Below are 23,716 nucleotides of genomic sequence, written 5' to 3'. Positions count from 1 at the left end.
GGCCAACTGGGAGGTATAATAAGATATAATAAGCAGATTGATATAAAAAGCAGATTGATAATCTCCCAGCGGGTAGATTAGCTAACTGGGAGGTGGAGGTCCGTTTGGAGGTTGGAGTCCAAGTTGGATGTGGAGGCCAATATGTAGTTGGAGGCCAGCTAGGAGGTAAAGTCCAGTTGGGAGATTGGAGGCTAAATTGAAGGTGGAGGCTAACTTGGAGGTGAGGCCAATTAGGAGGTTGGAGGCTAACTTGGAGGTGGAGGCCCGTTTGGAGGTTGGAGTCCAATTTGGATGTGGAGGCCAACATGTAGGTTGTAAGCCAGCTAGGGGGTAGAGTCCAGTTAGGAGACTGGAGGCTAATTTGAAGGTGGAGGCTAACTTGGAGGTGAGGCCAATTTTGAGGTTAGAGGCTAACTTGGAGGTGGAGGCCAGTTTGGAGGTTGGAGTCCAACTTGGATGTGGAGGCCAACATGTAGGTTGGAGGCCAACTAGGAAGTAGAGTCCAGTTGGGAGATTGGAGACTAACCTGATGGTAGAGGCTAACTTGGAGGTGGGGGCCAATTTGGAGGTTGGAGACTAACTTGGAGGTGGAGGCCAGTTTGGAGGTTGGACTCCAAGTTGGATGTGGAGATCAACATGTAAGTTGGAGGCCAATTAGGAGGTGGAATCCAGTTGGGAGATTGGAGGCCAACTTTAGGGTAGAGGTTAACTGGGAGGTGGAGGCCAATTTTGAGGTTGGAGGCTCACTTGGAGGTGGAGGCCAGTTTGCAGGTTGCAGTCCAAGTTGGATGTGGAGGCCAACATGTAGGTTGGAAGCCAGCTAGGGGGTTGGCCTCTCAAAGTGCTGGGATTCCAGGCGTGTGAGCCACTGTGCCCGGCCGTGTTCAAATTTAATATTTAACTTTTCCTCCACAGATGGGCACAACCCCAAACCCCCAGTTGTCCACCAAAGGAGCTGTGGGAATCCAAAGTCACCAGTAACGTGTGGTAGGACAATTTGGCTGAGATGTCTACAACACAGAAAGAGCGTTTGGCATGTAAAGCAAAATATTTTATTAATGACATACATCCCATAGAGTCTGTTCAGAATGCAATTTCAGAATGAAAACAAACAATCTGTGGAGAAATCTGCGACTCTTTCTGTGGCGATCTGTGAAGAAAGGGCCACCTTTTTGGGGGACGACTGTATCGGTGAACGCAGGTCAGAAAAGCATGTGGCTCTTCATCACTCCATTTCTGTGAACGGCAAATGACACTTGAAAAGTGCTGTCGTGCAATGCTGAACTGAAGGAGCCTGTGGTGTCAATTAAAACTCACTTTGCGTCATAAGCAGAGATGGCTGTCTTCGCTTTGGAGGCTGTAGAGAGAAATCACAGGACTGTATTTTTTTGTCGAGCCTGCTCACTGACATGTCTCCATCACTATTGAAGGATATTAATTACTGTCCTACTCTGTTTTCATGCTGCAGATAAAGGCAAGCCCGAAACTGGATAATTAACAAAGGGAAGAGGTTTCGTTTGTTTGTTTGGAGATGGAGTCTCACTCTGTCACCCAAGCTGGAGTACAATGGTTCAATCTCAGCTCACTGCAACCTCCACTTCCCGGTTCAAGTGATTCTCCTGCCTCAGCCTCCCGAGTAGCTGGGATTACAGGCACCTGCCACCATGCCCGGCTAATATTTGCATTTTTAGTAGAGACGGGATTTCGCCAGGTTGGTCAGGCTGGTCTCAAACTCCTGATCTCAGGTCATCTACTTGTCTCGGCCTCCCAAAGTGCTGGGATTACAGGCGTGAGCCACTGCACCCGGCCAAGAGGAATTCACTCTACCATGAGAACAGTATGGGGGAAGCTGCCCCCCACGATTTTATTCTTTCTCACTAGGTCCCTCCCACAAGAGGTGGAAATTATGGAAGCTACAATTCAAGATGAGATTTGGGTGGGGACGCAGCCAAACCCTATCAATCACTCTGGGAGATAATGTGTCTATGTATTTTGAATTGCGTTTGTGACATTGTCCTTGTGGCTGGATATTTTTTTTTTCTTTTTTCCGTAAAAGACTATTTTATTGCTATTTCTTGCCTCCCTTTCTGGATCTGTCCCATGAGATGTTCAAAGGAGTCCTGTATGGAGATCAATCTCATAATTTCTTCATATTTAACATTTTGCAAAATTTTGTTTGTGTGTTTGAGACAGAGTCTTGCTCTGTTGCCCAGGCTGGAGTGCGGTGGCGCCATCTCAGCTCACTGCAACCTCCGCTCCCTGGGTTCAGGTGATTCTCCTGCCTCAGCCTCCCGAGTAGCTGGGATTACAGGTGCCCACCACCACGCCCAGCTAATTTTTTTTTTTTTTTTTTTGTATTTTTGTTAGAGACCGTGTTAGCCAGGACAGTCTCGATCACCTGAGTTCGTGATCTTCTTGCCTCGGCCTCCCAAAGTGCTAGGATTACAGGTGTGAGCCACCGCGCCCGGTCACATTCTGCCACATGTCTTATAGCCCAAAAGGTAGGATGGAGCGCATTCTTGTGTTTTGTAGATGGGGGAAATTCTCATACATCACAGGTGGGGGAAATTTCTGCCTTGTGTTGCTGCGAGTAACTCTAGGTCATGCTTCCGTGAGAACAACTATCTCCAGAAGGTCCCAGGCTTTCAGGGAAGGGGACACGGGTTCACCCCCATCTCCTTGGTGACATGTTCTTAGCAAAGATTTCAGACAGTGTCAGGAAGGTCACCGGCTTTCAGGAAAGAGGACACGGGTTCACCCCATCTCGTTGGTGACACGTTCTTAGCAAAGATTTCAGATAGTCTCAGGAAGGTCCCAGGCTCTCAGGAAAGAGGACACGGGTTCACCCCATCTCCTTGGTGACACGTTCTTAGCAAAGATTTCAGACAGTCTCAGGTGGGTCCCAGGCAACAGCGCCCAGAACACAGGAACTGACGTGACTTTGCTCCCTTTTGGGTAACTTGAGGTGTTGTGGATACAGGCTTTGCTTCCATCCAGCTTGGAGTAAACACCTTGCATTCCTCATCTGGGTGTGTACTCCAAGCCTGCTCCTCAGCCCAGGCTCTCAGTGATGGTTCTTTGATGGAGACAAACCCCTGTTTTGGTGCCTCTGCAAGAATTACGTTTCCTGCCAGGACTTGTGGCTCACCAGGGCACACATCCTCATACGATCAGAGACTGGGTCATGATAAGTGACCCCGGGGGGATCATTATAAATGCCCAGGACTCCAACGTGTCTGCCAGCCATAATTCTGCAGTAGGAGAAAAACTACCTCCCTGTAAGATTCCGTGCCAAAGTCTGGTAAGCTACAAAATGATTCATTCCCTGTTATATGTCAAATGTCTGTTTAGCCACGGAATGTTTGTTCCCCGGTGCCGGAAAGAAATAGCCCTCGAACATAAATGTCGTTCTCTCAGCAAGGTCATTTTTACTTTCTGCAGAAAGGGTGCTTTTATCACCGACGGAACCACGGCGAGAGGACACCTGAACCAAGGAAGGGAAGCAGTTTTAAGCAATTTTTATCACCGACGCAGTTGGTCCCCGCTACTGTGTCCTGTCTCCGTTGGCTGGAGCCAGACCTCACGGTGTAAACTCAAACCCCGACCGGCTAACCGTTTAAAACTTTTCTAAAGAGGTAAAAGTAAAGGAAAGACAAAGGAAAAGAGGAAGCTGCTTATGCCAAATAGGAAAGGGGCACAGGCTGAGAGCTGGAATGTACCTGTGAGGACGTCCAGCACAAACATGCTAATGAAGGTCCAAGGACATGCAGGGAGTATGACGTACCTGGGAGGCTGTTTAACTGCTACACAGGACATGGCTTAACAAAGGATTATTAGCACAAAGCCAGGAGGCTTGAAGGAAGTTCGTTTTTGAAAGAAACGACTCTGTCGAACACTTAGGATTTATTCTTTAACAAGGAAGGAAACTGAAGAGAAATGTTGACTTTCTACCCTCCCCAAGGTGAATGGGGGTGTACTCATGTGTTCCTAACCACGGCGAACCGGGAACACAGACATGACGGAAGCAGGAGGAAATCTTTTCTCCCGTCTCGCTCTGCGTATTCTGTCTTTAATGCCCTCGGGGACCCACAGCCCCACCCCTGGCTGCAGGATCTGTCAGTAAATTAACTCTAGGTTGGTGGAATATTTTTACCAACAGTTAAAATATTTTTTTAATTAAAAAATTTAAAATTTTTAATTTAAAAAATTTAAAATTTAATTTAAAAAATTAAAAAAAAATTTTAAAGACTGTTTTTACCAACTGGCTAACACGGTGAAACCCCGTCTCGAACAAAAATACAAAAAATTAGCCGGGCGTGGTGGCAGGTGTCTGTCGTCCCAGCTACTCGGGAGGCTGAGGCGGGAGAATGGCGTGAACCTGGGAGGCAGAGTTTGTAGTGAGCTGCCATAATAAAAAGAAAAAAATACCCACCCCACAAAAAAAAACAAAAAAAAACAAAACTGGGTGGCTAAAAAAATAAAAGTTTATGCTGTCCAAGTTCTTAAGACCAGAAGTCTGAAATTCAGGAGTCTCAGGGCCGTGTTCCCTCTGGAGTCCCCAGGGGAGGCTCCTTCCTGCCTCTCCCAGCTCCCGGGGGCTCCAGGCGTCCCTGGGCTTGTGGCCGCATCACTCCAGTCTCTGCCTCCGTCTCCACGTGGCCTCCTCCTCTGTGTCTGTGTCTCCTCTTCTGTCTCTTACAAGGACACTTGCCATTGGATTTGGGACTCACCTACTCCAGAATGATCTTATCTCAAAATCCTTCACTTAGTTACATCTCTAAAGACCTTATGTCTGAATAACGTCCCATTCATGCGCTCAGGGAGTGAGGATGTAGACATGACTTTTGGGGGAGACTATAGTTCAATCCAAAACAATTTTATTGGGTTTCTTCTAGGGCCTTAGGGGAGGCTCCTTCCTGCCTCTCCCAGATCCCGGGGGCTCCAGGCATCCCTGGACTTGTGGCCGCATCACTCCAGTCTCTGCCTCCGTCTCCACGTGGCCTCCTCCTCTGTGTCTGTGTCTGCTCTTCTGTGTCTTAGGAGACACAGGTCATTGGAATTAGGGGACACCCAGATAATTCAGGACGACCCCATTGTGAGGTCTGGACCTCAGTGACACCTGCCAAGATCCTTTTTCCGAGAAGGTCTCATTCCAAGGAACCAGGGATCAAGAGGAAGGTGTTACGTTTTGGGAGAACATCATCTATTCCGTTACACCATCCTATGGATTCCCACTCAGCCTGTCTTTTTTTTTTTTTTTTTTTAGACAGGGTCTCACTCTGTTCCCCAGGCTGGAGTGCAGCGGTGTGATCTCAGCTCACTGCAACCTCCGCCTCCCGGGTTCAAGCGATTCTCCTGCCTCAGCCTCCCGAGTAGCTGGGATTCCAGGCATGTGTCACCACGCCCGGCTAATCTTACATTTTTAGTAGACACGGGGTTTCTCTATGTTGGCCGGGCTGGTCTCGAACTGCCGACCTCAAATGATCCGCCGGCTTCTCCCTCCCAAAGTGCTGGAAGGACAGGCGTGAGCCTCCGCCCCCATATGGATATCGTGTTCACTTTCCAAATCAAAGGCCCTGTGGCAAGTCAGGCTACATTCCCTGGCGTCTGGATGTCAACACGGTTTTTTCAGGAGAGCCACCGCGCAGCCCACCGTGGTCACGCGTTTGGAAAACCATCACTCGGCAAACGGCGTTGGTGTTTACACCCTGGACGCTTTTCTCTGCCTGCCTTGGTTTTCAGATTGTGGCACATTCCTTTTCGTTTCTGGCCAGTCGACTCTCGTTCACGCAATTCTCCTGCCTCAGCCTCCCTCCCTCGTAGCTGGAATGACAGGTGCCCACCACCACGCCTGGCTGATTTTTATATATATATATATATATATATTTTTTTTTTAGTAGAGAGGGGGTTCCTAAGGGCCGGAACCTGCCGTCATACTGTTCTTGAGCGAATCCAAACCCCGTCCTCAAATCTTGCTAGTTTTCCAAAAAGAAGAGCATCATCCAATCGTTGTCTGAAAAAGACACCGTGATTCTGCGGACACTGTTTGGTAATTTTTTTTTTTTGAGATGGAGTCTCGCTCTGAGATCATCATCGATGTGGCTCAAGTGGACGGGAGAGGAACCCATCGTGTGTCTGCTGGATAACTCAATCCTTCCTTGCTGGAATTCCAGGGGATCTTTTTATCCAGCGTGGACTGCATGAATACACGTGCAGGGCATTCCCTGGGGGACCTGTATTCAGAACCTGTGGGATGTATCTCCAAATGCACGTTCCCTGGGTGCTTTTTCTCAGCTTCTCTGAGCCCATCAGAGGCAGCCTTATAACTCAATCCTTCCTTGCTGGAATTCCGGGGGATCTTTTTATCGAGGGTGAATTGCATGAATACACGTGCAGGGCATTCCCTGGGGGACCTGTATTCAGAACCTGTGGGATGTATCTCCAAATGCATGTTCCCTGCATGTTTTTCCTCAGCTCCTCTGAGCCCATCAGCGGTAGCCCCGTCTTGAACCATTCCAAGGCGAGGGTATTTTGCAACCCAAAAGAGGCCAGCGGGGTCCCCTGGCAGCCCCACTCAAGGGCATCCTCGATCTGAGACCTCCGACACACGGTGCTTTACATCCACCCGGTTTTATTCCCCTTAAACTGTTTTATTATTTTTTTTTTTTCCCCAACGAGATTGATGCTGTTAATATTAGCTTTCAAAATGACAGATTAACATCGCCAGTTAATCAGGGCGATTAGCAGATAAATATCTGTAATTCGATCACCAGAGTAATTTCTTTTCCGATAATGCGATTTAAACATGCGAGTGATTAAGTAATGAGCTTCTATCCCCACGGATTGCCAGCTCCCCGATGCGTCCCCTTACGGATAATTCGGGGTGATTAGCGGCAGCCTGGCCTGCTCGGAACGCTTCGGAGCCAAAGCTGGTGTGTCTTCCTGGATTCAGAGCTGGTCCTGGAACATTCTTTCCTTCCCACAAGAGATAGACACCGCTGTCCCTGCAGACATGCATAGCCGAGCTTGCTGTCCCTCATTTCCTTCTCGTGGACATCACACTCCCATAGAAGAACCAGGAGTATCTCAGAACCATTTAACATGCACATTAAAAAGGAAAAGAAACAAGGGCATGGTCACTCACAGCTGTCATCCCAGCACCGTGGGAGGCCGAGGCGGGCAGGTCACCTGAGGTCAGGAGTTCAAGACCAGCCTGGCCAACATGGGGAAACCCCGTCTCTACTAAAAATACAAAAAATAGAAGAAAAAAAAATGAACTGGGTCTGGTGGCAGGTGCCTGTGATCCCAGCTACTCGGGAGGCTGAGACGAGAGAATCACTTGAACCTGGGAGGCGGAGGTTGCAATGAGCTGAGATCGCGCCACTGCACTCCAGCCTGGGCGACAGAGCGAGACTCCGTCTCAAAAAAAAAAGAAAGGAAAATGAAAATGTGGTTTACACACACCGTGGAATAGTACTCAGCCATGAAAAAGGACAAAATCATGTCATTTGTAACAATTTGGATGGAGCTGGAGACGAGTCTCCTAAATACAGTAACTCAGGAATAGAAGCAAACAAACAGACCAAGAAAATCACTGTTGTCAGTTATAAGAAGACGCTACACTCTGGGTTCCTAGGGGCGTACGGGATAGAATCATGGACGTTGGAGACTCGGAAGACGGGACGATAGGAGCGGAGTGAGGCATGAACAATTCCCTCTGGCGTTCAATGTACGTTACTCAGTGTGCAGGTGTGGGAAGAGCCTAGACTTTACCAACCATCCGTGCAACCAAAAAACATGTAGGCCGGGCGCGGTGGCTCACGCCCGTCATCCCAGCACTTTGGGAGGCCGAGGCGGGCGGATCATGAGGTCAGGAGATTGAGACCAGCCTGGCCAACATGCTGAAACCCCATCTCTATTAAAAATACAAGAAAGTGGCCGGGCGTGGTGGCAGGTGCCTGTAATCCCAGCTCCTCGGGAGGCTGAGGCAGGAGAATCGCTTGAACCCGGGAGGCGGAGGTTGCGGCGAGCCCAGATTGCACCACTGCCCTCCAGCCTGGGTGATAGAGTAAGAACCTGTCTCAAAACAAACAAACAAACAAAGAAACAAACAAAAAGTTTGTATTGCTGAAGTGATTAAACCTGCCCACTTTTGATGCTTTGAAGACCAATTCCCCGCATTGTGTTTGTGCAGTGAGCTTCTGGGAGGGAACTGTGAGTCCATTCAACCTCTTTTTCTTTCTTTTTTTATAAATTACCCAGTCTTGGGTATGTCTCTCTCTTTTTTTTTTTCTTTTTGAGACAGAGTCTTGCTCTGTCGTCCAGGCTGCAGTGCAGTGGCACGATCTCAGCTCACTGCAACCTCCGCCTCCCGGGTTCAAGCCATTCTCCTGCCTCAGCCTCCCGAGGAGCTGGGATGACAGGTGCCCGCCACCACGCCCGGCTAATTTTTGTATTTTTAGTAGAGACGGGGTTTCACCATGTTGGTCAGGCTGGTCTCGATCTCCTGACCTTGTGATCCACCCGCCTCGGCCTCCCAACGTGCTGGGATGACAGGCGTGAGCCACCGCGCCCGGCCTCAGGTATATATATGAGCAGTATGAAAACGGATTAAGACGCTCAATAATCATCAGGGAAAAGCAAAGGAAACACACGTGGGCCGATGCCGTCCGTTTCCCACTGTCCACCGTCAGGCAATCTTCCTCGGAGGGCAGCCGCGTTTTGGATGAACTTTTTGAAAAATATTCAGGCCGGGCGCGGTGGCTCAAGCCTGTAGTCCCAGCACTTTGGGAGGCCGAGATGGGCGGATCACGAGGTCAGGAGATCGAGACCATCCTGGCTAACACGGTGAAACCCCGTCTCTACTAAAAAAAAATACAAAAAACTAGCCGGGCGCGGTGGCGGGCGCCTGTAGTCCCAGCTACTCGGGAGGCTGAGGCAGGAGAATGGCGTGAACCCGGGAGGCGGAGCTTGCAGTGAGCTGAGATCCGGCCACTGCACTCCAGCCTGGGCGACAGAGCGAGACTCCGTCTCAAAAAAAAAAAAAAAAAAACAAAACAAAAAAAAAAAAAAGAAAAATATTCAAAAGGACGCAATGAGGCCGCAAACGGAGAGTCCGAAGGCTGGAGAACAAACCGGGCTCCGTCTCCAATTCTGTGTCTCTGCCTCCTCTGAGTCGGGATAGAACGTTTGCAAGAGAGATCTCCGGTGGCAGGTGCATGGATGAGAATATCCCACCAAGGCCATCAAGCGGAGACGGACGATGCCCTTCACACAAACAGAGGTCCCAAGGGGGAAAGGACTGCTGGGGAAACAGAGTCACAGGACAACCAGAGTCACTGTGCGTTTCCTCCTGGGACACCTGCCCCCCACCCCACTCCCGGCCCGAGAAGTCAGTCTGGGCAGAGCAGGGTGGTGGTGTGACAAGGTAACACCAGCTGACAGCTCCCTGAGATGAAGTTTCTGACGCTCTCGCCTTTCAGAGCCTCCAGCTCAAGCCACAGACGCTGTCTTTTCCGAAAGATCAGACAGAGAGGTACCCTGGAGCGTGTCCAGACACACATCCGTCCCTCCTTTCCTGTAGAAACAACGTCCCTGTTCAACACGACCACTGGGGCAGGTGCCAGCCGTGACGAGCCATCACCGGGAGCTTCCGTCCTGTGTGTATCCGTCTGGGTAAGGGGCCACCAGCCCGTGCCCGGCTGTTGATTAATATGAGACTCCACGTGCCTGGGTGGAGAGGACGTCCCCAAGCGTCTCAGCTTGTCCCCTGGTTTCCCTGGTAACAGCCTCCAAATGCAGCGAGCTGGGCTCGGCTCCTCCTTCCCTGCTGCCGGTGGACCAGGCCCAGGCGGGCCACGTGGGCAACTCCGCACCTCACCTGTCAACACCGGCCGACCCAGCGTTTGATCACGGCAGACACCTGTCCCACCAAGGCCGCTCATCCCGTGATCACAGGGCCCTGCTAATGTAGTCAGCCGTGGCCACCCTGGGGAGACGTACCCCGGGATCTGCCACGGAGTCTCTGGTTTCGTTTCTTTCCTTCTTTCTTTCTTTCTCTCCTTCCTTTCTCCCTCCCTGTTCTTTCTTTCTTTCTTTCTCTTTCTTTCTTTCTTTCTTTCTTTCTCTTTCTTTCTTTCTTTCTTTCTTTTCTTTCTTTCTTTCTTTCTTTCTTTCTTTCTTTCTTTCTTTCTTTCTTTCTTTCTTTCTCCTTCCTTCTTTCCTTCCTTCTCTCTTTCTTTCTTCTTTCTCTTTCTTTCTTCTTTCTCTTTCTTTCTTTCTCTCCTTCCTCCCTCCCTCCCTGTTCCTTCTCTCTCTCTTTCTTTCTTTCTCTCTCTCTCTCTCTCTTTCTCTCTCTCTCTTTCTTTCTTTCTTTCTTTCTTTCTTTCTTTCTTTCTTTCTTTCTTTCTTTCTTTCTTTCTTTCTTTCTTTCTTTCTTTCTTTCTTTCTTTTTGAGATGGAGTTTTGCTTTTGTCACCCAGGCTGGAGTGCAGTGGTGCAATCTCGGCTCACCACAACCTCCGCCTCCCGAGTTCAAGCGATTCTCCTGCCTCAGCCTCCCAAGTAACTGAGATTACAGGCACCTGCCACCACGCCCGGCTGATTTTTGTATTTTTAGTAGAGACGGGGTTTCACCATGTTGGCCAGGCTGGTCTTGAACTCCTGACCTCAGGCGATCCACCTGCCTCGGCCTCCCAAAGTGCTGGGATTACAGGCGTGAGCCACCGCGCCCGGCCAGGATTTTTTATTCCTCTCTCCGTGGCTCCAGCTCCGTAAAACTCTCCAAGTGTGCTTTCAGAAATACGCCTTTAGAAGGATGGAAAGAGGTGTTTCTTATACAAGCGATGTTACAGCTAAAATAAAGACTAGGAAATCTGGCTGCAAGAATGTTAATTTTTTTGTTTTGTCTTGTTTTTGAGACGGAGTCTCGCTCTCTCACCCAAGCTGGAGTGCAGTGGTGTGATCTCAGCTCACTGCAACCTCCGCCTCCCGGGTTCACGCCGTTCTCCCGCGTCAGCCTCCTGAGTAGCTGGGACTACAGGTGCCGCCACCACACGCGGCTAATATTTTGTATTTTTAGTACAGACGGGGTTTCACCGTGTTAGCCAGGATGGTCTCGAACTCCTGACCTCAGGTGATCCACCCGCCTCAGCCTTCAAAAGTGCTGGGATGACAGGCGTGAGCCACCGCGCCCGGTCATTTCTTTCTCTCTCTCTCTTTTTTTTTTTTTTTTTGAGATGAAATGTCATTCTGTGGCCCAGGCTGGAATGCAGTGGCGTGATCTTTGCTCCCTGCAACCTCCACCTCCCAGATTCAGTCAATTCTCCAGCCTCAGCCTGCGGAGTCCATGGGATGACAGGCGCCCGCCACCGCGCCCGGCTAATTTTTGTGTTTTTTAGTAGAGGCGGGATTTCACCATGTTGGCCCAGGCTGGTCTCGAACTCCCGACCTCAGGTGATGCACCTGCCTCGACCTCCCAAAGTGCTGGGATGACAGGTGTGAGTCACCGCGCCCGGCCCCGATTTCATACTTTCTTTGGGTCTTTCCTAGTCTCTGCAAAGGTTTGAGTCAGACGTTGGGTTGGTGGAGGGGTTCCTGGCACGAGCTCACCTTCCAGAACCGCGATGGAAACTCAGCGCCCGACAGGAGGGTTGGTGATGTGGGCCCGTGGGTGAGGCAGGTCCCGGCTAACCCCACTGCAAATTGGTCTCATTTCAGACTTCCTTTCAGAAAATTAGACTCACCCGTTGACTAACCTCGGGGTAAGAAAAATCAAGTGTTTTTTTTTTTTTTTTTTTTTTTTCGTTTTGAGCAACCTCTGGGTAAGAAAAATCAAGTTTTTTTTTTTTTTTTTTCTTTTTTATGACCACATTCCTTCACTTTGACTTCACCTCCTGGTACTCCAAAGACCATCTAGCTCTTTCTGACTTTCAATATTAAAAATCCTGCCTCATAAAACGTGGATCTAGCCGGCATCAAAGCCTCGCATTCCATCGTGATTCTCATGGTTTATATATATATATATATATATAAAAGCCACACACAGCTCCTCACCTTCCTATGCCCCAGGCAAGACTGTTCATCGCCAACCTTTTTATCCGGCAAACGTGAGCGGCTTCCATTAGCCCCTCTAGAGAAATCCTGGGCCGGAGCGGGAGGACCCCTGGTGAATAATTCTATCTCTGGTTTTACGGTGGGGAGTGTGTGTGGCGTTTTGGAAGTTCGACTTTGGACGGGAGACTCCCAGGACGACTTTTGTGCTTCTCTCAGGTCATAGAACAAATCTGACGGCGATTCCGAATTCTGCCAACCTCATGACCCGCCTTGATCCTTGGACACCCGGGAGAGAGAAATTCAGACCCGGTTGCCCTGTGGCCATGTTTCCAGCCAAACAGCCGCTGAATAAATGGGCCGGGCTCGTCTCGCAGGAGGTGCTGACGTCCAGCCTGAGGGCTGGTGTTTTGAGGACGCTTCTTTGTTTTTCTGTGTGTCCGGGAAGAGTCTGGAGGACGGACTTTGTGCCATCATTTCAGCTCATCCTTCATTTTCCCGTAAGTATAAATTGGCCGGTTGTCTGCAGAAAAGGGAAAGGCTGGACGGGCACACTGAGAATCCGCCCCACACACATAAGGTTACTGTGCTCTTTGCAAATCCTGAGACGCATAATTAAACCATTAACCGAGAGGCCCAAGCTTTCCTCTTTCAACACTTTTCCCAAGGATCTCACCAACCGGGCCCTTCATCATTTTAAGTATGGGACGGGCCTGGCGGACGCCTGAGATTTTATGCTGTCCCCCCACCCGCCTCACTGTGTGGCCTTTTCTGAGCTCCCTGGGGTCTCCGAGGTCCAGATGAAAATTGGCAAAAGCAGGTTTGCCGCCCACCTTCCTACCTACCTCACAGCCGGGCTGTGTGGGGAAAGTTAGTTTATGTTCCGGGAACCCTTTGTACCCTGTCAAGCCTTTTACATAATTGCCTTGTCTTTTATTTTTTTCCAACTGGCTGAAGCCGGGAGAAGATGAAGCCCGTCCAAGCCCACTGGACAGCGAGTTCCGTTCGCCTGGACTTTCCCGGACGGGGTTCTGCGTAAAACCGGGTGCTCACAAAGCTTGCGGGCAACTGAAGACCGTTCTGCCCGGACCATTCCTATTCCACAGTGTTTTGGTCCTTTCTGTGCCTAAAGGAACACACCTCAAGTTGTGTCCTGATAAACCTTATTCCCAGTGAGCCCCGATCCGCTCTCCTGAATGGATAGAGAATCCAGCCGCTCGTATTTCTTGGGATGATTTTCCTTGGTTATCACAGCCTTTGGAGGATTGCGTTTTTTATTTATTTATTTATTTTATTTTTCTTCCTCCTCTATTTTTAGGCAGACCCTCCTGTGACCAGTTCATGTAACGAGAGTCTTGATGTAGCTTCAGGCTACCTTTGCAAAGGCATCCCCTATGAAAAGCAGATTTAGGACTCTGGGCAGGGGGGTTCACACACGTCATGCGAGCATTTTGGGAGGCCCAGGCAGGTGGATCTCTGGAGGCCAGGAGTTTGAGACCACCCTGGCCAGCACGGTGAAATCCTGTCTCTACTAAAAATAGGAAAAAAGGAGTCAGGCACAACACTGAAAACTTGTCTGTCATCCCAGCTCCTCAGGAGGCTGAGGCAGGAGAATCGCTTGAAGCTGGGAGGCGGAGGTTGCAGTGAGCTGAGATCGCACCACTGCACTCCAGCCTGGGAGACACAGCAAGACTCTGTCTAAAAAGAAGGGAAGGGGAGGGGAGGGGAGAGGAGGGGAACGAAGGGGAAGGGAGGGAAGGGGAGGGGAAGGAAAGGAAGGAAGGGGAGGGGAGGGGAGGGAAAGGAAGGAAGGGGAGAGGAGGGGAGGGAAAGGAAGGAAGGGGAGGGGAGGGAGGAAGGGAAGGGAAGGAAGGGAAGGAGATGGGAGGGGAGTCAAGACTTTGTCTAAAAAGAAGGGAAGGGGAGGGGATGGGAGGGGAGGGGAGGGGAGGGGAAGGAAGGGAAGGGGAGGGAAGGGAAGGAAGGAAGGGGAGGGGAGGGGAGGGGAGGGGAAGGGAAGGAAGGGGAGGGGAGGGGAGGGGAGAGGAGGGGAGGGAAAGGAAGGAAGGGGAGGGGAGGGAAAGGAAGGAAGGGGAGGGGAGGGGAGCGGAGAGGAGGGGAGGGGAACGGGAGGGGAGAGGAGGGGAAGGGGAGGGGAGGGGAGGGGAGAGGAGGGGAGGGAAAGGAAGGAAGGGGAGGGGAGGGGAGAGGAGGGGAGGGAAAGGAAGGAAGGGGAGGGGAGGGGAGGGGAGAGGAGGGGAGGGAAAGGAAGGAAGGGGAGGGGAGGGGAGGGAAAGGAAGGAAGGGGAGGGGAGGGGAGGGGAGAGGAGGGGAGGGAAAGGAAGGAAGGGGAGGGGAGGGAAAGGAAGGAAGGGGAGGGGAGGGGAGGGGAGAGGAGGGGAAGGAAAGGAAGGAAGGGGAGGGGAGGGGAGGGAAAGGAAGGAAGGGGAGGGGTGAGGAGGGGAGGGAAGGGAAGGAAGGAAGGGGAGGGGAGGGGAGTCAAGGCTGTCTAAAAAGAAGGGAGAGGAGGGGAGGGGAGGGGAGGGAAGGAAGGGGAGGGGAGTCAAGATTCTGTCTAAAAAGAAGGGGAGGGGAGGGGAGGGGAGGGGAGGGAGGAAGGGAAGTGTCCGTTCGACAGAAAGGACGCATCCTAGTGACAGAAGAAAACATTCTGGCCGAGCCTGGTGACAACAGTTAACAAACAACGTATAACTCAAGATTGATAAAGGAACACATTTTCCATGTTTCCACTAAAAAAAAAAAAAGATGAAGCAGTTGAAGCGACAGATGCACGAATTAACCTGATGCAAAATCCTTCCACAACGACCCACGTCTCCACACGTCACGGGGGGCGCCTGAAAAACATGCAATTATTAGGTGCCAAAGTGTCTGCAAAATAAAACGTTTTCCAAAACACACACGAAACATCTTCGTTCCTGAGCTGGACTTGTCTGAAACGGTGACTTTTTTTTCCGTTGGCACCGCACGGAGCCAACGACGGAACCGGTTCCCGGTTTAGAATTCAGTAGTGAAAGTACAAGGGAGAGAAGTTCAAAAAGGGGAGCTTTTTTTTTTTTTTTTTTGAGACGGAGCCTCGCTCAGTCGCCCAGGCTGGAGTGCGGTGGCCGGATCTCAGCTCACTGCAAGCTCCGCCTCCCGGGTTCACGCCATTCTCCTGCCTCAGCCTCCCGAGTAGCTGGGACTACAGGCACCTGCCACCACGCCCGGCTAATCTTTGTATTTTTAGTAGAGACGGAGTTTCACCGTGTTGACCAGGCTGGTCTTGAACTCCTGACCTCAGGTGATCCGCCTGCCTCGGCCTCCCAAAGTGCTGGGATGACAGGCGTGAGCCACCGCGCCCGGCCAGGGGATGCATTTTTTTAAATTAAAAATTTAAAAAAATTAATTTTTATTATTTTTGGAGACGGAGTGTCACTCTTGTCGTCCTGGCCTCCCACGTTCAAGCAATTCTTCGGCAGGGACGTTTTATTAAAATGACTAAGAGCCTCACGGAGGCGCCCATGACTTTGAGATGCAGTTTTCACTGAAGGTCAGTCACAGGTAGGGCTGATCACCAGTGTGACTAACCTGTCTCCAGCCCGGCCAGAGGTCAAGCTGATAGAAGAGGGTGTGGGTCCCCCACCATCAATTACATTCTGTTTTTATTTTATTTTTGTTTGAGATGCAGTTTCACTCTTGTTGCCCAGGCTGGAGTGCGGTGGCGTGATCTCGGCTCACCGCAACCTCCGCCTCCCGGGTTCATGCAATTCCTCTGCCTCAGCCTCCCGAGTAGCTGGGACAACAGGCACCTGCCACCACGCCCGGCTAATTTTTGTATTTTTAGTAGAGACGGGGTTTCACCGTGTTAGCCAGGATGGTCTCGATCTCCTGACCTCGTGATCCGCCCGCCTCGGCCTCCCAAAGTGCTGGGATGACAGGTGTGAGCCACCGCGCCCGGCCAGAGGATGCATTTTTTAAATTAAAAAAAAATAATAATTTTTATTATTTTTGGAGACGGAGTGTCACTCTTGTCGCCCTGGCTGGAGTGTGCAATGGCACGATCTCAGCTCACTCCAGCCTCTGCCTCCCGGGTTCAAGCAATTCTCCTGCCTCAGCCTCCTGAGTAGCTGGGACTACAAGTCTGAGCCACCGTGTCCAGCCCTGGGAGATGCATTCTCTATACAGCTGCAGGAGAGCAAAGGTGACACAGAGAGAAGATCCTTTAGCAAATGTGTGGCAAGAAAAGAGAGGCATTCCACCTAATTCAAAGAAATCAGCCAAGCCCGGCAAACACAGCTCACAGTCTCCAGGACACACAGCCCAGACTTCCCAACCTTGGTTTTTTCTCCACACCCTTCAACTGCCATGCTTGCAAACTCTTAAACGTGATCGTGTTGTTGCATTCTGGCCTGGGTGACAGAGTGAGACTCTGTCTCAGTGTAGAAAAGAAAGAAAGGAAGGAAGAAATAAAGAAAGAAAGAGAGAGAGAGAGAAAGAAAGAAGGAAAGAAGGAAGGGAGTGAAGGGAGGGAAGAAAGAAAGAAAGAAAGAAAGAAAGAAAGAAAGACAGAAAGAAAGAAAGAAAGAAAGAAAGACAGAAAGAAAGAAGGAAGGAAAGAAGGAAGGAAGGAAGGAAAGGAAGGAAAGGAAGGAAGGAGAGAGAAAGAAAGAAGGAAAGAAGGAAAGAAGGAAGGAAGGAAAGGAAGGAAGGAAAGAAGGAGGAAGGAAGGAAAGAGGGAGAGAGAGAAAGAAAGAAGGAAAGAAGGAAGAAAAGGAAGAAAAGGAAGGAAAGGAAGGAAGGAGAGAGAAAGAAAGAAAGAAGGAAAGAAGGAGGAAGGAAGGAAAGAGAGAGGAGAAAGAAAGAAAGGAAGGAAAGAAGGAAGGGAGGGAGGGAAGGAAAGGAAGGGAGAAAAGGAAGGAAGGAGAGAGAAAGAAAGAAAAAAGAAAGAAAGAGAAAGAAAGAAGGAAAGAAGGAAGGAAAGAAAGAAGGAGGAAGGAGAGAGAGAAAGAAAAAGAAGGAAAGAAGGAGGAAGGAAGGAAGGAGAGAGAGAGAAAGAAAGAAAGAAGGAAAGAAGGAAGGAAGGAAAGAAGGAGGAAGGAGAGAGAGAAAGAAAGAAGGAAAGAAGGAGGAAGGAAGGAAGGAGAGAGAAAGAGAAAGAAAGAAAGAAAAAGAAAAAGAAAGAAAGTTCAGATGATTTTAAACGTGTAAGTTGCTTCTGTTTGGACAGAAAAGCGTCCTCTTTACCGGCCTTTTCCAAACAGCTCTGCTCATTTACTGGAAACGTCCCGTTTGTCACGGATACTCCGTGTATTTCGCTGAGGGCCGTCCTCCGCCCACCGCAGAACATGCTGCTTGTCTTTCTGAAACGGCCTTTCCTTGTGGAACCTGCCCCCGCCTTTAAAACATTCATTTCCAACGTTGGCCTTGGGAGAAGGATTTCTTTTTTTTTTTTTTTTTGGATCAGCACACACGGCAGATTTGTGTCTGGCTGAAATTATCACAGGTGTGGGCACATATTGACATGGTTCTTAGGCTGCGTCGTAACTCTCTAGAAGACAACCTCAGAAAAGACACAGATCTCTGTGTTCGAACCCGGGGTGCAGTTTCTTTTCCTGCGTCCAAAAGCGGGAAGTTCTTTTGCCCGAGGATTAGGCGCCCGTTTCAGACTTGGGGGGTGCCTCTCAGGGGAAAGCAGACCCCCAAACTCGTGCCTCACGTTGGATCAGGACAGAGCTGGCTGGATCCTCCCCCATCTGCAGACACAGGAATTGCTTGACATCAATAGAACAGGCCAGATCAAAGGTTTGCAAAAGGCCTTCCTCTAGAAGACATTACCCCAGGTCTGCAAGAACCCTGGAGGCGACCGAAGTAGAAAACAGCCGAGATGAACAACTTTTCTCTGCAGAGAGCTCACGAGCACAGCAACAGGCCGGACGGATTTGTTCTGAAAAATGAGGACGCGCGCATCTCGCACAGGTGGTTCTCCTTGTCTCCCAGACACTTGTTCCAAACGTTTTAAAAAAAGACTCAGGATGATTTTTTTTTTTTTTTTGGCCGGGCGCGGTGGCTCACGCCCGTCATCCCAGCGCTTCGGGAGGAGGCTGAAGCGGGTGGATCACAGGTCAGGGGTTCGAGACCAGCCTGAGCAACGTAGTGAAACCCCATCTCTACTAAAAACACAAAACATTAGCCGGGCGTGGTGGTGGGCACCTGTCATCCCAGCTACTCAGGAGGCTGAGGCAGGAGAATCGCTTGAACCCGGGAGGCGGAGGTTGCAGTGAGCCGAGATCGGGCCATTGCACTCCAGCCTGGACGACAGAGCGAGACTCCGTCTCAATCTCTAAATAAATAAATACATAAATAAAAAATACATACATACATAAAGAGTTCAGGTGATTTTAAAGATATATTTTACAGGTGCTTAAAACACAGGCCGTGGTTTCTAAGGGACAGATATCCTTTCGACGAGAAAGAAATGAAAGGTTAGGCTTCAGATGCTGATAGAAGCGAAATTACATAATACGTTTTTTATTGACAATTGAATTCAGAGTCGGATACTGTGTTATTACAAAATAATTTCCCCTCCTACCCCCACGCCAACCCCTGATATTGTCCACGGCAGAAACATTAGCAACCTTGGAAACTTTTTCTTTTTCTTTTTTCTTTTTTTTTGAGACAGAGCCTCGCTCTGTCACCCAGGCTGGAGTGCAGTGGGGCAATCTCGGCTCACTGCAACCTCCACCCCCCGAGTTCAAGCGATTCTCCTGCCTCAGCCTCCCGAGTAGCTGGGATTATAGGCACCTGCCATTGCAGGGTAATTGTTGTGTCTTTAGTAGATGCGGGTTTTTTTCATGTTGGCCAGGCTGGTCTCGAACTCCTGACCCCAGGTGATCCACCTACCTCGGCCTCCCAAAGTGCTGGGATGACAGGCGTGGACCACCACACCCGGCCTTGAAAAGGTAAAGATGCAAATTATACCAGCCATATTTCCACTTAGCTGTGACAATCACACATCACTTGTGTGTCTCTATTACTCTCTGTCTTATTCTCTAGTAAATGACTATGAAAATAATTATGCTTTGTTTAGTTTGTACTATGTCAACTTTTAAAAAAATGTTATTTTAAGCTCTGGGGTGCCGGGCGCGGTGGCTCAGGCCTGTAATCCCAGCACTTTGGGAGGCCGAGGCGGGCGGATCACGAGGTCAGGAGATCGAGACCATCCTGGCGAACATGGTGAAACCCCGTCTCTACTAAAAATACAAAAAATTAGCCGGGCGTGGTGGCAGGTGCCTGTAATCCCAGCTACTCGGGAGGCTGAGGCAGGAGAGTGGCATGAACCGGGAGGTGGAGCTTGCAGTGAGCCGAGATAGCACCACTGCACTCCAGCCTGGGCGACACAGCGAGACTCCGTCTCAAAAAAAAAAAAAAAAGTAAAGTAAAATAAAATAAAATAAAGTAAAGTAAAATAAAGCTCTGGGGCATGCGGGCAGGGTGGACAAGTTTGTTACATAAACGTGTGCCATGGTGGTTTGCTGCACCTGTCAACCCATCGCCTAGGTATTAAGCCCACCATGCATTAGTTATTTTTCCTGTTGCTCTCCCTCCCACCCCTCTACCCCGTGACAGGCCCTGGTGTGTGATGTTCCTCTCCTTGTGTCCATGTGTTCTCACTATTCAGCTCCCACTTATGTGTGAGAACCTGCAATGTTTGGTTTTCTGTTCCTGTGTTCGTTTGCTGAGGATAATGGCTTCCAGCTCCACTGACACCCCTGCAAAGGACACGGTCTCATGGGTGAACATATTTTGTTCCTCTCCAAATTTTCCTAGAAAAACAGAGCATTCTGCTATACCCAAGTTCGTAGCATCATCATTCACAACAGCTCAAAAGTGGAATAAATCCAGGTGTCCCTTGGTGGATGAATGGGTAAACAGAACTGGCTCTAGACACACAGTGGAATACTATACAGCCAGGAAAAGGAATGAGGGTCAGACGCAGGCTGCAGCGTGGATGAACCTTGAAGACATCAGGCCCAGTGAGAGAAGAGACACACAAAGGAATACTATACAGCCAGGAAAAGGAATGAGGGTCAGACGCAGGCTACAGCATGAATGAACCTTGAACACATCAGGCCCAGTGAGAGGAGAGACACCCAATGGAATACTATACAGCCAGGAAAAGGAATGAGGGTCAGATGCAGGCTGCAGCGTGAATGAACCCTGAAGACATCAGGCCCATATAATGGAAACTCTACAGCCAGGAAAAGGAATGAGGGTCAGACGCAGATTGCAGTGAGGATGAACCTTGAACACATCAGGCCCACACAATGGAATACCATACGGCCAGGAAAAGGAATGAGGGTTAGCTGCAGGCTGCCACATGGATGAACCTTGAAGACATCAGGCCCAGTGAGAGAAGAGACACACAAAGGAATACTATACAGCCAGGAAAAGGAATGAGGGCCAGACGCAGGCTGCAGCATGAATGAACCTTGAAGACATCAGGCCCACACAATGGAATACTATACGGCCGGGAAAAGGAATGAGGGTCAGATGCAGGCTGCAGCGTGAATGAATCTTGAAGACATCAGGCCCACACAATGGAATACTATATGGCTGGGAAAAGGAATGAGGGTCAGATGCAGGCTGCAGCGTGAATGAATCTTGAAGACATCAGGCCCACACAATGGAATACTATACAGCCGGGAAAAGGAATGAGGGTCAGACACAGGCTGCAGCATGAATGAACCTTGAAGACATCAGGCCCACACAATGGAATACTATACAGCCGGGAAAAGGAATGAGGGTTAGCCGCAGGCTGCCACATGGATGAACCTTGAAGACATCAGCCCAGTGAGAGAAGAGACACACAAAGGAATACTATACGGCCAGGAAAAGGAATGAGGGTCAGACGCAGGCTGCTGCATGGATGAGCCTTGAAGACATCAGGCCCACACAATGGAATACTATACAGCCAGGAAAAGGAATGAGGGTCAGACGCAGGCTGCAGCGTGCATGAACTTTGAAGACATCAGGCCCAGTGAGAGAAGCCAGACAGGAAAGAGCACATAGTGTATGACTCCACTTATGTAAAATGTCTAGAACAGTGCAAGATTTCTCAGGGACAGAAACTAGAACTATAAGTGGTAGGGGCTGGGGGTAAAATGCGGGATTGGTGTTTCATGGGGACAGAGTTTCTGTTTGGGAAGATGAAAACGTTCTGGAAGTGGTTAGTGACGATGGTTGCACAATTATTTCAATGTACTTAGCATCACTAAATTGTAATATGTTTTTGTTGGTGGGGGGGATGGAGTTTTACTCTTGTTCCCACGGCTGGAGTGCGGTGGCGTGATCTTGGCTCACTGCAACCTCTGCCTTCGGGTTCAAGCAATTCTCCTGCCTCAGCCTCCCGAGTAGCTGGGATTACAGGCACCCACCACCACACCCGGCTAATTTTTGTGTTACTAGTAGAGACGGGGTTTCCCCATGTTGTTCAGGCTGGTCTCGAACTCCTGACCTCATGAGATCCACCTGCCTCAGCCTCCCAAAGTGCTGGGATTACTGAGGCGTGCACCAACACACCCAGCTAATGTTTGTATTATTAGTAGAGACGGAGTTTCACCATGTTGACCAGCTGGTCTTGAACTCCTGACCTCATGTGATCCACCCACCTCAGCCTCTCATACTGCTGGGATGACAGGCGTGAACCACCGTGCCTGGCCGAATTGTACTGTTTAAAACGGCTAAAATGGCAGAGATTCCATTATGTGTGCTGTACCACAATTTAAAAAAATTATATTGCTATAGACAGGAAAAGAAGCTTTCTTTTGAGGAAAAAGGTACATTCAGTTGGCAGCAATGAACATTGCACGATATTTAATTTTTTTTTCTTTTTTCCTTTTTTTGAGACGGAGTCTCGCTCTTGTCACCCAGGCTGGAGTGCAGTGGCGCGATCTCAGCTCACTGCAGCCTCCACCTCCTGAGTTCACGCCATTCTCCTGCCTCAGCCTCCCAAGTAGCTGAGACTACAGGCGTGCACCACCGTGCCTGGCTAATTTTTTGTATTTTAGTAAAGACGGGGTTTCACGATGTTGGCCAGGATGGTCTCAGTCTTCTGATCTCCTGATCAGCCCACCTCAGCCTCCCAAAGTACTGGGGTTACAGGTGTGAGCCACCGTGCCCGGCCGAATTGTACTCCTATTTAAAATGGCTAAAATGGCAGAGATTATATTATGTGTGCTCTACCACAATTAAAAAATATATATATTGCTATAGACAGGAAAAAAAAAGCTGTCTTTTGTGGGAAAGGGTACATTTGGTTGGCAACAGTGAACACTGCATAATATTAAGTTTTAAAAATGCAGGTCGGGCGCGGTGGCTCACGCCTGTCATCCCAGCACTTTGGGAGGCCGAGGCGGGAGGATCACCTGAGGTCAGGAGTTCGAGACCAGCCTGACCAACATGGGGAAACCCCGTCGCTACTAAAAATACAAAAATTAGCCGGGTGTGGTGGTGGGTGCCTGTCATCCCAGCTACTTGCGAAGCTGAGGCAGGAGAATCGCTTGAATCCGGGAGGCGGAGGTTGCAGTGAGCTGAGATTGTACCACTGCACTCCAGCCTGGGGGACGGAGTGAGACCCTGTCTCAAAAAAAAAGAATATATTCAGAATATATCTGACCGCCTTGGATACTGAGGATAGATGTCATTTCGTCGGTGACCTTCTCTGCAGCAAGGAAAGCAATATTGCTCACCTGCATTATCAAACTGGACTCATCCAGCGAATTCAAGCTGTCAGCAAGATATGCAAACTGGAGGCCGGGCACGGTGGCTCACACCTGTAATCCCAGCCCTTTGGGAGGCCGAGGAGGGCGGATTCCTTGAGGTCAGGAGTTGGAGATCAATGTGGCCAACATGGTAAAACCTGGTCTCTACTGAAAAAAAAAAAAAAGAAAAAAAATACAAAAATTAGCCGGGTGTGGTGGCAGGTGCCTGTACTGCCAGCTACTCAGGAGGCTGAGGCAGGAGAATCGTATTTACGAGGTGGAGGTTACAGCAAGCCGAGATCAAGCCACGGCACTCCAGCCTGGGTGACAGAGTGACGCACCGTCTCAAAAACAAACAAAAAACAAACAAACAAAAGATATGCAAACTGGAATAACCTGGTTATATTATTCAAGGGATACTTTGCTATTCGAATTTCTGAGTCGGCAGGAAAAATCGTCATTTCTTGCCTTCTCTGAGGTATGAGAAGTGGCATGTTGTGTTTATGTGACTTAAGAATCTGGAGCAGTGACTCACACCAGCACTTTGGGAAGCCGAGACAATCCCAGCACTTGGGGAAGCCGAGACAGGTGGATCACCTGAGGTCGGGAGTTCGAGACCAGCTTAGCCAACATGGCTAAACCTGGTCTCGACAAAAAATAAAAAAATTAGCCGGGCGTGGTGGCGGGCACCTGTAATCCCATGTACTCGGGAGGCTGAGGCAGGAGAATCGCTTGAACCCAGGAGGCAGAGGTTGCAGTGAGCCGAGATCATGCCACTGCACTCCAGCCTGGGCGACAGAGCGAGACTCTGTCTCAAAAAAAAAAAAAAAAAAGTAGTGCACGGTGGCTCACGCCTGTCATCCCAGCACTTTGGGAGGCTGAGGCAGGTGGATCACGAGGTCAGG

This window comes from Macaca mulatta, chromosome X (genome assembly GCF_049350105.2).
Source record: "Macaca mulatta isolate MMU2019108-1 chromosome X, T2T-MMU8v2.0, whole genome shotgun sequence".
NCBI lineage: Eukaryota > Metazoa > Chordata > Mammalia > Primates > Cercopithecidae > Macaca > Macaca mulatta.
Note: the sequence above shows the minus strand (reverse complement) of the source record.